This window comes from Bubalus kerabau, chromosome 5 (genome assembly GCF_029407905.1).
Source record: "Bubalus kerabau isolate K-KA32 ecotype Philippines breed swamp buffalo chromosome 5, PCC_UOA_SB_1v2, whole genome shotgun sequence".
Taxonomy (NCBI): domain Eukaryota; kingdom Metazoa; phylum Chordata; class Mammalia; order Artiodactyla; family Bovidae; genus Bubalus; species Bubalus kerabau.
In genome coordinates, this window is record NC_073628.1 from 11755924 (window position 1) to 11770104 (window position 14181).

General features: G+C 43.4%; 1 pseudogene; it reads left to right on the plus strand.

The window, feature by feature from the left end:
- Window positions 1–711: 711 nt before the first annotated feature.
- Window positions 712–12255, plus strand: LOC129654149 (pregnancy-associated glycoprotein 1-like; annotated as a pseudogene).
- The last annotated feature ends 1926 nt before the right edge of the window (window positions 12256–14181 follow it).

Consider the following 14181-nt stretch of genomic DNA (forward strand, 5'->3'; position numbering starts at 1 on the left):
TTTTGTATTGGAATATTTCATATGCAGATATATATTTCTTATGGTTCCACTTCAAGAGGATCATAATTTCCTTCTGCCTCACTTTAAGAGATGCTGAAATGCAGTGGATTCTGGTGTTGTCATCCTCATGCATCCATTATATACCTCCCCTTCTATTTTTCACTTACAGGTTCAGCATTCATTGATGACACTTGCCTAGAATCATTTTATGAGGATATTCCAAAATAGAGGTTCTTGTTTCTACCATTCCTTCTAATTTAATTCTTGAAATTCTTCAATAAAAATAAGATTCCTTTCACTGTTTATAGTACATTAACTATGCCTCATACAAACAAAAATAGCATAAATATAGCTGATTATTTTCCTTTTTCAGTGCTCAGAATGGTGAGAATTGATGCCTTAGCAATCTGTCACAGTGACAAATTAGATATTGCCTATTAACATTTGGACACCTTCGGTGGGCTTATAACTAGATATTAAAACACTAAGATCATGGGATCCACCCCCATTACTTCATGGCAAATAGAAGGGGAAAAGGTGGAAGTAGTGACAGATTTCCTCATCTTGGCCTCTAAAATCACTGTGGATGGGGACTGCAGCCATGAAATCAGAAGACGTTTGCTCCTTGACAGGAGAGTTATGACAAACGTAGAAAGAATGTTGAAAAGCAGAGACATCACTCTGCCAACAAAGGTCTGTAGAGTCAAGGTTATGGCCTTCCCAGTGGTCATGTACCGTTGTGATGGCTGGACCGTAAAGAGGGTGGAGCACAAAAGAATTGATGCCTTTGAACTGCGGTGCTGGAGAAAGCTCCTTAGAGTCCCTTGGTCAGCAAGGAGATCAAACCAGTCAATCTGAAAGGAAATTAACCCTGAATACTCATTGAAAGGACTGATGCTGAAGCTGAAGCTCCAGTATTTTGGTCACCTGAGGCAAACAATTGACTCATAGGAAAAGTCCCTGATGTTGGGAAAGATTGAGGGCAGAAGGAGAAGAGGGTGTCAGAGGACAAGATGACTGGATGACATCACCAATGCAATGGATATGAACTTGAGCAAACTCCGGGAGATGGTGAGGGACAGGGAGGCCTTGCATGCTGCATTCCATGGGGATTGCAAAGAGTTAGACATGACTACGTGACTGGACAACAGCGTAGTATTTGGAATTTCTGACATTTATACATTTAATTTGTTTCAATGGATTTGATGCAATGCTAAAATTGTCCCAATTTTGGCCTCTTCAAATGGATTCCTAAACTTTCTGTCCAGTCCTCACTGGTCTTTGAAGTTCCTCAACTTTCTGTTCTTTGAAGATTCCCAAGATTATTTGCTGCATTTCTTTACCAGTCCTAAAATCAGTCATCTCTTTAAGAATCCATGGATCGTCTGGTGTGAAATATATTTAGAGGCCATGTGTTAGGCTTCAGGATAGTCACTGTAAAATCAAGTTGCCATTGCTTCTAGGCTTTTCAGTGGTCAGAGTCAGGAAACAGATTTTCCTTAAAAAAAAAAAAGGAATATAACTGGCTGTACAAACTTATGCTTTCAGTTCAAGATTTAAGACAGCAGGGTTTTACTTAAGCTTCTTTATTTTATGTGTGAATCTCTCTTCTCTAACCATTGAAAATTTTACTTCAGAACAATATTAGCTTTAGTTACTGACTTGCTTTTACCTGTAAAATACATACGATACTGTCACAGTAACAGAAGCAATATCAGCAACAACAAGTTGTTGAATATAGTTTCGGATTTCTTTCCTTTTCTGCTTTTGGGTTTCTTTCACTTTTGTTTTGGATGGGCAGTATTTTTGTTTGCCTTTGTGCTTAGAAGATATTCCACTCTGAATGTAGAGTCATAATTCTGAATTTTAAAACAATTTAAGTAACGTTTTGTTATGTGCAACTGGTCACCAACTTTATACAATTAAGACTTATTAGTCTTTGCTCTCAATTTTGACACATGTAATTACCTATTTTTTGATTCTGCAACACATTTGCATGGTTGAAAATCAAAGTATAAAACAAGAAAAATCTCACTTCCCTGCCCCTCATCTGTAAATTATATTTCAGTAGTTTATGGCTTATCCTTGTGTTTTTAAAAAATGAAAACAAACATAGATATGCATGTAGAAGCAACAAACTATAAGAAATTTTTTGGACCTTCTTCTTTTTAAAAGTAAATACACAGTGCACCTTGAAGTCACCCATTCCACTCCTCCCTCCATCCACATTATACCCAGGTGTTGGGATGCCCTGTGCCTTATTCCACATACCCCTGTGGATGATCATTTCTGGTATCTTGCTGATATTTTGCTCTTTTTTTTTTGATTATTTTATTTATTTTAATTTGAGGATAATTTCTTTACAATATTGTGATGGTTTATGCCCTACATCAACACGAATCTGCCACAGGAACACATGTGTACCCCCACCCTGAAACCCCCTCCCTCCTTCCTCTCCACTCTATCCCTCTGGGTTGTCGCAGGGCACTGCTTTGGGTGCCCTGCTTCATGCACTGGACTTGTACTGGTCATCTGTTTTACATATGGTAATACACATGCTTCAGTGCTATTCTCTCAAATCATCCCACCTTCACCTTCTCTCACAGAATCCAAAAGTCTGTTCTTTACATCTGTGTCTCTTTTGCTGATCTGCATATAGGATGGTTGTTACCATCATTCTAAATTCCATATATATGCATTAATAAATAGTATTTGTGTTTCTCTTTCTGACTTACTTCACTCTGTATAATAGGCTCCAGTTTCATCCACCTCATTAGAACTGGCTCAAATGCATTCCATTTTTTTAAGTTGAGTCATATTCCATTGTGTATATATACTACAACTTCCTTATCCATTCATCTGCTAATGAAAGTCTAGGTGGCTTCTGTATCCTAGCTATTGTAAATAATGCCACAGTGAACATTGAGGTTCATGTGTCTCTTTCAATTCTGGTTTCCTTGGGGTCTCTGCCTAGCAATGGGATTGCTGGGTTGTATGGCAGTTCTATTTTCACTTTTTAAAGGAATCTCCACCCTGTTCTCCATAGTGGCAGTACCAGCTTTTCTCCACACCCTCTCCCCATTTATTGCTTGTAGACTTTTTGATGACAGCCATTCTGAATGGAGTGAGATGATACCTCATTGTGGTTTTGATTTGCATTTCTCTAATAATGAGTGATGTTGAGCAACTTTTCATGTGTTTATTAGCCATCTGTATGAGTTCGTTGAAGAAGTGTCTGTTTAGTTCTTTTGCCCACTTTTTGATTGGGTTGTTCATTTTTCTGATATTGAGCTGCATGAGCTGCTTGTATATTTTGGAGATTAATTCTTTGTTAGTTGTTTAAGTTGCTATTATTTTCTCCCATTCTGAAGGCTGTCTTTTCATCTTGCTTATAGTTTCCTTCATTGTGCAAAAGCTTTTAAGTTTAATTAGGTCCCATTTGTTTATCTTTGTGTTTATTTCCATTACTCTGGGAAGTGGATTATAGAGGATCTTCCTGTGATTTATGTCAGAGAGTGTTCTGCCTATATTTTCCTCTAAGAGTTTTATTGTTCCGGTCTTACATTTAGATCTTTAATCCATTTTGAGTTTATTTTTGTGTATGGTGTTAGAAAGTGTTCTAGTTTCATTCTTTTACTCGTGGTTGACCAGTTTCCCAAGCACCACTTGTTGAAGAGATTGTCTTTTCTCCATTGTATATTCTTGCCTCCTTTGTCAAAGATAAGTTGTCTGTGGGTGCATGGATTTATCTCTGGGCTTTCTATTTTGTTCCTTTGGTCTATATTTCTGTCTTTGTGGCAGTACCATACTGTCTTGATGACTGTAGCTTTGTAGAAGAGCCTGAAGTCAGGCAGGTTGATTCCTCCAGTTCCATTCTTCTTTCTAAAGATTGCTTTGGCTACTTGGGTTTTTTTTTTTTTTTTTTTTTTTTTTTTTTTTTTTTGCATTTCCATACAAATTGTGAAATTGTTTTTTCTAGTTCTGTGGGAAATACCACTGGTAGTTTGATAGGGATTGTGTTGAATCTATAGATTGCTTGGGGTAGTATACTCATTTTTACTATACTGATTCTTCCAGTCCATGAACATGGTATGTTTCTCCATTTATTTGTGTCATCTTTGATTTCTTTCATCAGTGTTTCATGGTTTTCTATATATGTCTTTTGTTTCTTTAGGTAAATTTATTGCTAAATGTTTGGGTGCTCACATCATCACTACTGTTCAGTGTAGTTTTGGAAGTCATAGCCACAGCAATAAGAGAATAAAAAGAAAGAAGAGGAATCCAGATTTGAAAAGAAGTAAAACTCTGACTGTTTGCAGATGACATGATCCTCTCCATAGAAAACCCTAAAGACACCACCAGAAAATTACTAGAGCTAATCAATGAATATGGTAAAGTTGCAGGATGTAAAATGAATAAACAGAAATCCCTTGCATTCCTATACACCAACAATGAAAAATCAGAAACAGAAATTAAAGAAACAAACCTGTTCACCATTGCAACAAAAAGAGTAAAATACTTAGGAATAAATTGGCCTAAAGATATTCTACTTTTAAAAACAATGTGCAGTAGATAGCTTGTGCAGTTGGCTTTTTATATTTTCATCAATGTATCATTTTATAGATCCATAGAAGTAAAACTGCTGAGTTAAAGGGTATAAGTGTGTGTCATTTATTAAATGCTGTTATATTTCCCCTGTTGTAATTTAACACCAAAACTTAAACAATATGAAAAAATGAGGATTAAGACACAGTGTCCCACCTATACACACCTGGCAATCAGGCCAGGCTCCTTTTGTTGGACCCAAGGGACAGGCCTGGATAGATCTCATGCAGGAATGGACCCTGGGAGTCCTGGAAGGAGTCATAAAACACTGTCATCTTTACTTTGGCTGCACAGTTTGCAGGTAGCCCTATTAATCTCAGGCTGAGCAGGAGATTTGAGTGGTTTTGTCTTTTTGATTGAAAAAATACGTCAAAATTTTTTTTTTTTGTATGTTTGGTTTGGCAGACAAAAATTTTTAAGGCATGGACACTACTGGGGAATTACATAAGAAATATATCCATTTATCTTCAGCAAATGGACATTATTAAATTAGTTGGTTTATATGTCCCTGGTGATCTTCCTTTATAAACAGAAAGAAAAATAACATGTTTAGTATGCATTAAGTCACTTTACATCAATCAACTTGAATTAAATCCCTCTCCATCACCACTCACTCCCAACTCTAGGCCAGAAATAAAAACAGGCATAGACTGAAGGCTGAGTTCCAGGGGTTGTGACTCTGGGCTTCCAATGCGGGAGGTACCACTTCAATGCCTGGTAAGACTAAATATCCTGCATACCATGTAGCACAGAAAAAAAAAAATCAAATGCAGGCACCTCTGTGACAAAAGGCCATGAGGTGCATGGTGGTTAGAAAGTGATCTCAAGAGATATGTGACACCCAAAGGGAGGCATCAGTGTGGGAATAGAGGGTAGCCCGTTCTGCACTAACCCACTCCCTCCTTCTCCCTATAGATGCTCTATGTGGGTGACATCACCATTGGCACAACCCCTCAGGAATTCCAGGTTATCTTTGACATAGCCTCATCTGACTTGTGGGTGCCCTCTATCTTTTGCCTCAGTCCAGCCTGTTGTGAGTACAGACACCTTGTACCCGGACCATCCTTCACATGCCCTGCTGCCTTGGTTTCCACCCTTGAGACCTGATGACACTTATCTCTTGTGTCTGCAGCTACACACATTATGTTCAGACATCTTGAGTCTTCCACCTTCTGGCCTACCCAAAAGACCTTCAGCATCGCCTACGGTTCTGGAAGGATGAAGGGATTTCTTGCTTAATGCACCGTTCGGGTAATGTGTAAACAGAAGCTGAGTCAGGACTCTCTAAGGAGTGACCACTGCTTGCAAAACAGATGCAGGACCATCTGGCAGGACCCTTCCTAGCCTAACTCCCATATATATATTGACCATCTTACACACAGAATCCTGTCCCTGGGGAGGCACTACCCATGGTGACACATGAGCAAACAGATTAGCTAACCCAGAGAGTAGCTTGAGGTGTGGACTTGTAGCTCCTCTGCCCATGAGCAGTTCTAGGTTCATTTTGCTGGGAGCAAGAAGAGGGGAAAAAACACCCACTTTTATATTCTCAGACTGTTCCAGGCACTTTCAGGTAATAACTGGTTTAATCCTGCAACAACACCACACAGCAGGTGATCTGATTAGCTCATGAGACATATGAGGAAACTGAGGTGTAGACAGCAAGGGCCTTGCTGATGTCACGCCTGTGGTAAGTGGTGGAACTAGGCTGGCTTTTCAGGACTGAAGTTGCTGTGGGGTGTTTGGGGACAGGATAAAACTTATCTGGGGACCCTGGGGGCAGTCAAGGGCTTCAGGTATCCAGAGTGGGAAACTGGAGGTGAGAATTGTCAGGGGGCCTGATAAATGAGTTCTCACTCTAGAGGACCCTTGAGAGTCTAATAAACCTATGGCCTGCCACCCCAAAGTACTTGAGTAGTTTCCGTCTCTCTCTTTCTCTCTCATACACACACAGAAACACACACATCCCCAAAAGTGAATTCCCCAGGCAGTAATTTCATAGATCCCTGCAAGCAAGATTGTGTTTTCGGTTTCTGTCTTCCCAGACAGATGCAGAATCCACAGTACCTTACGGAGAATGCAGTCCATTCCTGTCATTAGGTGATAGGGATGCCAAAGAGAAGGCTATCTTGCTCTCGATCCTTTTGTCCACAAGGTGGCACCAGTGGGTCCTGGCCTGACTCTTGGTTGCTCCACCTGGACAGAAGCCACAAGGCCAATTTGACTTACTCAGGTGGTGTTTTTCAGAGGGGCAGATGTTCTAAAATTCACAGCCTCTCAAAAATGGAACCCAAATTCCCCTCCCAGCTTGGTCTAACCGTCTGAGGTCCACCAAAGACGCAGCCCAGCCTCAATTCTTCTCTGAGGATCTAATGGCAACGCACCCCAGCCCAGTCCTAGCCCCACTTCTCGTATCTGTAAGTGAACACTTTTCTCTCCCACAGATTGGGGACCTTGTAAGCACTGACCAGCCATTCGGTCTAAGCATGGCGGAATCTGAGTTTGAGGGTATACCTTTTGATGGCATCTTGGGCTTGAACTACCCCAACATATCCTTCAGTGGAGCCATCCCCATCTTTGACAACCTGAAGAATCAAAGTGCCATTTCTGAGCCTGTTTTTGCCTTCTATTTGAGCAAGTAAGTCTGAGATGGACAATCCCTTTCTCCAAATTAGCTGTAAGATGCTTTCAGTTGCATGAAAATTATAGAACACTTGATAAAGAAGTATCCTGAGAGATAATCTAACCCAGGATAACTATGGCCCCCAGGCCCTACCTGGCATCACCACTGGTGTTTATAAATAATGTTTTATTGGAACACATTCCTGCTCCTGGGCTCAAGAGCAGTAACTTGGTCTAGGGGTATGAGTAAGGAGGAAGGCTAATGGAAGGCAACAGGAAACAAGTTGAAGGAAAGGCATTAGGATTTGCTTATGAATTTGATAAGGAAGGAAGGAGAAGGATGCTGGATCTTTCCTTCCTCATTAGCATTTCACTGGGAGCCCAAGACCAGCTACCCAATTTGTGGAGCCAGTGAGAAATGAAAGTGTGGGACACAAAAGTGTGGGACCCCTTGTTAAAGAAATATTAGGCATTTCGAGACAGGGAGAAGAGAGGTGGGGTCCCTTCTGAGTGTGGGGCCCTTTGGACAGTAGAGGTCACAGGCCAGTGGAGCCAACTCTGGGTGACCTGAACCCACATCCTTAGCACTCCCAGACTTTGATTTTCCTGAAAAATGACAAGGTGGACAAGGGGAAAGCAAAAACTCTTCAGCACCGTGTCATCTGAGGGTTTCTGAGCACACAGGTAGCAGTAGGTTCTGGGCTTCTTCAGAAGACATAGTGGGTGGAGCCCAGCCATGTTACTCAGCTTCTAACCTCCTCTGTGCCACTCATTAGCCAGTTACTGACCTCATTCTGGTTCTCAATTGCTCCTAGCCTCGATTTCTGCATCTGTAAATGGAGACCTTATTAGGGCCTTGATGGGTAGACAAGCACAAACACAAGCTCTCCAACAATGCTGTTGTTACTGTCCTCCAAAGATCTCCCCTTCTTTTCTCTCTACAGATGCAGGGGAAGGGCAGTGTGGTGATGTTTGGTGCGGTGGACAAAGCCTACTACTAGGGAGCGCTCAACTGGGTACCACTGATCCAAGTGGGAGACTGGCGTGTACGCATGGACCGGTAAGCCTCTCCCTCTGAGGGTCAGCCTGAGTGATGCTCCACATCTGTACATGGACACAGGCAGACACACACAAATGGATTCTCAGATATATAGTGACACAGACATATACACCACCCACAAGGACACAGACAGACACACAGACACATGGAAACACACTAGCAGACACATTTAAACAGAGACACATATAAACATGCATAGCTAGTCAGAGACAGGAAAGCACAATTAGAGACACATACAAACACATATACAAACAAACACATAAACACATAGATACGCAAAAAACTCGTGGGTTCATAATCCCCAGGCCTTCTGACCAGGGCTCTGACCATGATCCTAAAAGGGTCTGGAGAGGTCTGTGCAGCTGGAAGAGGGCTGCACCCACTGCCCTGTGAGGCGTGGAGCATGGTTAGAGGACTCTACAGTGTACTGAACAGAGGATCAGGGAGGATTACACCAGCCTGAACAGAGTTATAACATGACCAACTGTCCAGGGCTAGCTGGCACCAAGGAAGTTCTCAGTACAGATAAATGTCAGTTTAAAAACAGGGAAAGTCCTCAGCAAATGGGGAAATCTGGTCTCCTTAGGGAGCAGCTACCCAGCAGTAGAGAGAGGTTGGCTGCAGTCTTAAGACTTAAAAGCAACTAATAAAAGTCACCCCACATACCTGGGCACACAGTGGGTCAGGGGCTAGAACAAAGAATCAAGAAGGTGGTATCCAGGAGTGACCTGAGGATAAGAGGCATAATTGATAGGATTCTGTGTGATACCCTCAGACAAAATCTGACCTGTCCTTTGGAGTTTCTGTGGGCTAGTCATGTATTTCCTGGCCAGGGTCTCAGGGTCTGAGCTGGTTGTAGGAGCAGTGCTGGGAGACACCCTCTCCCAGAGGAGCCCCTCTCTCCCACCGCTATGAGAATCTGCTGCCCCTGAGAATCTCCATCTTCACTCTGCGATTGACCCATTATTAGTTCCCCACCAGATACAGCTCTCTGGATGTTTCTCATTAATTATTCTCACAGTCTTCATTCACTCACTGAACAGACAAGCATCGGGCATCCACGGTGTGCCAGGCATTTTAAGGAGGCAATCAGAATAAAACTCGCCCTCACATCTAAGAAGGCAGATGCACAAGAAAGGACACACACACATAGTGAATTGTGACTTTAGTACATGCTAGACATGAGAGGCACCCCACTCCAGTACTCTTGCCTGGAAAATCCCATGGATGGAGGAGCTTGGTAGGCTGCAGTCCATGGGGTCACAAAGAGTTGGACACGATTGAGTGACTTCATTTTATGCATTGGAGAAAGAAATGGCAACCCACTTCAGTGTTCTTGCCTGGAGTCCCAGGAATGGGGGAGCCTGGTGGGCTGCCATCTATGGGGTCGCACAGAGTCAGACACGACTGAAGTGACTTAGCAGCAGCAGTAGCAGACATGAGATAGGGTCTACAGAAAGTGACCAATACAGGAGACTGATAAACACCGAGGGAAAGACTCCCTGAATCAATGACAATTAAGCTGGAATCTGGAAGATGAGAAGAAATTTGCTAGTCAAAGGGGAGGGGACTCTTCTAGGAAGGAATACCAGCTTGTGTCAAGATACCAAAGATCCTGGTGTATTCAAGTACTGTGTTCAAGGATGTCAAGGAAGGTGCCGTGTCAAGAGCAAAGGAAAAGAGTCAGCACAAAAGATGGAGGGCTGTTTAGGAGACAGTCGGGAAGGGGGCAGCTCTGGGGAGACTCAGAGTGGCCTTGATGCCCGCTTTGTCACACTGTCTCTCAGCATCTCCATGAAAAGAAAGGCTATTGCTTGTTCTGGCAGCTGCGAGGCCCTTGTGGATACCGGGTCATCACTGATCCTTGGCCCAAGAAGACTGGTCAATAACATCCAGAGGCTCATCAGCGCCACGCCAAGGGGTTCCAAGGTGAAGGGTCATGCTCCAGGGTCACTCCTAGTCTCCATACACGAGAAGGATCTCTAGGGCCAACCTCTCTCCCTCTCTCTCTAACAGCACTACGTTTCATGTTTTGCGGTCAATACCCTGCCGTCTATTAGCTTCACTATCAATGGCATCAAATACCCAGTGTCAGCTCGAGCCTACATCCTCAAGGTGAGGGGAGAACCCTGAAGGGTGGTTCTCAAATAGAACTTGCAGGAACCCTTGGGCTGCTGCTGGGAGGAAGGCGCCCTCTGCAGGCCATCTCGCACTATTGCAGATGCTGCTGAGCCTTGTTGCTGGGCCAGAGCCTCCCACAAGGCGAACCACTTGAGATCTCGTAAAGTGCCGTCTGGGACACTGATCATCCTGAAATAAATGTGGAGACGCCACACCGTGCTGGCATGGTGGGAGTCACAAGGAGAGGGGAACACTATGGTCCTCAGTCCTCAAAGAGCTTCAGTTCAATCTGAAACCTCACATGTATGAACATGAAAGTCAGCGCTAGTGGTCACTGAATAGGCCGTGTAACAAGGAGAATGACTGGGGACAGTCCCAGTGTGCTGTCCCACCATAGGGATTAACAGTCTCCCTTCCCTTCTCGCAATTTTCCTGGTTTGGAATGTAAATTACATGGTCAGCCTAGTTCTCAGGTGCATCTTCCCATAGCTCTGGCCGGGTGCCCCCTTTGTGAGTCAGGCTACCCCACCCCTCTGTGGGGAGGCTGGATGCTAATGTGAATAAAGTGTGCACAGTGACTGCTCAGCCCCGGCACAGGGTGGAGGCTTCATGTCAACTCCCTAGGGGAGTTCAGAACTGGCTGATGGGCTCAAAGAAGACTTTGAGGAAGGGAGGGAATTTCAGGAATTCTAAAACTGTAAACTCATGGAGCCATGTGAAGGGTTGCTTGTTTTAGGCAAAACTGCACTGGATTCCATGCAAACAGCATCCCAGGGTGCTCTGCATTGGGGGCATTAGGGACTTACTTGGGGTGATGAGGGCTACGGACTGACTAGTGGGGATGGAGAACCAGAGTACTTACCCACCCAAGCCTGGAGTGGCCAAAGAGGGTGAGTGTGGGCCGAAGGAAGCTTCCCAGAGTTCCTGAGTTAAGTCTTCAAGAACGTGTTGTGGGCACTGCTCTATTTAAGATAGATAACCAACAACTAGTTACTGTGTAGCATGGGGAACTCCACTTAATTATGTGACAACCTGGATGTGAGGGGTATTTTTGTGACCAGGATACATGGATATATATGGTTGAGTCCGTTTACTGTCTACCTGAATCTCAGAATATTGTTAATCAGCTATACTCCAATACAATATAAAGTTTCTTAATAAACTATGGATTGTGGGGACGCAGGAGGAGAACCAGCATTCTCTGCAGAGAAAACAAGGATCAGAAGTCAGAAGGAAAGAAACACGGAGAGAGGAGAACTATGGACACTCTTTTTCTTTTATAAAATTTTTATTGAAGTGTGGCTAATCTTCAGTATTGCATTAAGTTCTGCTGCACAGCAATGTGACTCAGTTATATACATACAGAAATATATATTCTTTTTCTTATTCTTTTTCATGTGGTTTATGACTTGATATTTAATGTATTTCCTTATGCTCTGCAGTAGGACTTTGTTGTTAATCATTCCTCTGTGTCCCCAACTCCCAGTCCTCCCCTCCCCCACAACCTTCCTCATGGCAACCTCATGTCTTGTCCCTTTTTAGTTGTGGATGAACTCTCATATCCCTTGCTAATGAGAAAATCCCTTGATACTTACCAAAAGAGGGAAATAAAACCAAGAATTTTGCTGGGTCTGGATGTTTGTGGGAGTCGCATATAAGGGCTCAGGCTGACTGGTGTGTGTCTCTGACTCCCCCAGGATTCTAGAGGCCACTGCTATACCACCTTTAAAGAGTACACAGTGAGGACATCTAGAGAGACCTGGATCCTGGGTGATGTCTTCCTGAGGCTGTATTTCTCGGTCATTGATCGAGGAAATGACAGGATTGGCCTGGCACAGGCAGTATAAATGCTTGGAGTGGTTCAGGAATCAGTAAGGCTGCTCCGAGCAAACACTAAATCACACTTAGGGTACTCCTGCCCAGGATGCTGGTGAACTGTATTTGGTGGTCTGCACACCCTATTCTCATTAAAGAATAAAGGATTTCATTCGTAATGGTGCTGAAACAAACAGGTGCCTCTGTTTGTGTCTGGGAGGTGTACAATGATTGGGAAGGATCTAGAACAAAGTCTGAATAACAGTTGAGAGGAGCCCACCTCCACCTGGCTTCAAGGAAAGGGGAGACTCATTGAAATGATTCTGGGAATCCAGGACACAAGACTCAGAGCAAATACAAAGATCTCAGTGACTGGACACAAGAAATCAGAAGTCATCATTCTCTATTTCACACCCTCACTCTTTCATTCCCTCTTCTTTGATGGTCTTATCCTGACAACCTTCTTCCTTAAGGCTTCTACACCTAGTGAGGGAGTCCAAGCTACCTGCCCTAGGGTTATATATCCTGAAGGCATGTCCAATAAGGAAAGAAAAGATTGAAGACATCAGAGTTCAAGGGTGTTCTCTGAATGACCCAACTCAGATCACAAGTATAGTCCTAGATCAGCCGTCCTGGCAGGGCCATGGGATCCTATGATTGGCTTTACATGGTCTTGTGGCCCTGACCCAACAGCACACATGATTGTCAATTTCCTCCAGAACTACATGACTGAAGCTGGGGAGAGGCAGCCCCAAAGAAAGGGACTGGGAGATAGTCTAGGCCATGGAAGAGTTTGTGAAGACCCACTAACTCCACCACCTCCTCATTCAGAGGAATTATAAGGGGTAATGAAATAGACTCTCTTCATCCCATCTCAGATGAACTTATCACTGGGCTTCTCCTCCAGGGGAGTTTAGGTGAGGTACTTCATGGAGAGCTGATTCTCTTTTGTCCCACACCCAGTCACCAGGTCTCTGCCACATATGCCTGCTCTGTCCTTTCTGGTCCTACTTGGTAAGTGATGACCCCAGTGGATCCCTGAGCCATCCCCCTCCTCTAGGGCCCAGAATGCCCCTTCCTTGGCCTCCAATGCTGCTGGGGAGAATGCAATGCAAGTATCGGGAGACTCAGGGTACACAGAGCCTTCAGCCTTTCTGAACTTCTCCATGAGTGGGGCTACAAACTGTCTGCTTGGAGCTGCTATGGTTAGGCACTTTTAAAGGGGAAGCATCCGTTCTTTCCACCTGGAGGCCCTCTGTCGATGCCTCATCTGAGACAGCAGGAGTCAGAGGTTGATTTCCTTTCAGATTGACTGGTTTGATCTCCTTGTTGTATAAGGGACTCTCAAGAATCTTCTCAAGCACCACAGTTCAAAAGCTCAATTTTTTGGCATTCACCATTTCTTATGGTCCAGATATCACATCTGCACCTGATGACTGGAAAAACCATAGCTGTGACACTACAGACCTCTGTAGCAAAGTGAGTCTCTGCTTTTTAATACACTGTGCAGGTTTTCCATAGCCTTTCTTCCTTCCAAGGAGCAAGTGTCTTTTAATTATGTGGCTGCAGTCAAGGTCCATAGTGATTTTGAGGCCCAAGAAAATAAAATCAGCCACTATTTCCACATTTCCCTCATCTATATGACTTGAAGTGATGGGACTGGATGCCATGAGTATCTTTTTGTTGAGTATCTTTTTGTGAATAGTTTTTTTGAATGTTGAGTTTAGGCTAGTTTTTCATCTCCTCTCCTCATCTAGAGGCTCTTTAGTTCTTCTTTGCTTTCTATTACTATGGTGGTGTCATCTTCATATTTGTGGATGTTGATACTTCTCCCAGCAATCTTGATTGCAGCTTGGGATTTATCCAGACCAGCATATTGGATGATGTATCCTACATATAAGTTAAATAACCAAAGTGACTCTGTATACCTTGTCATTCTCTTTTCCCAATTTTAAATC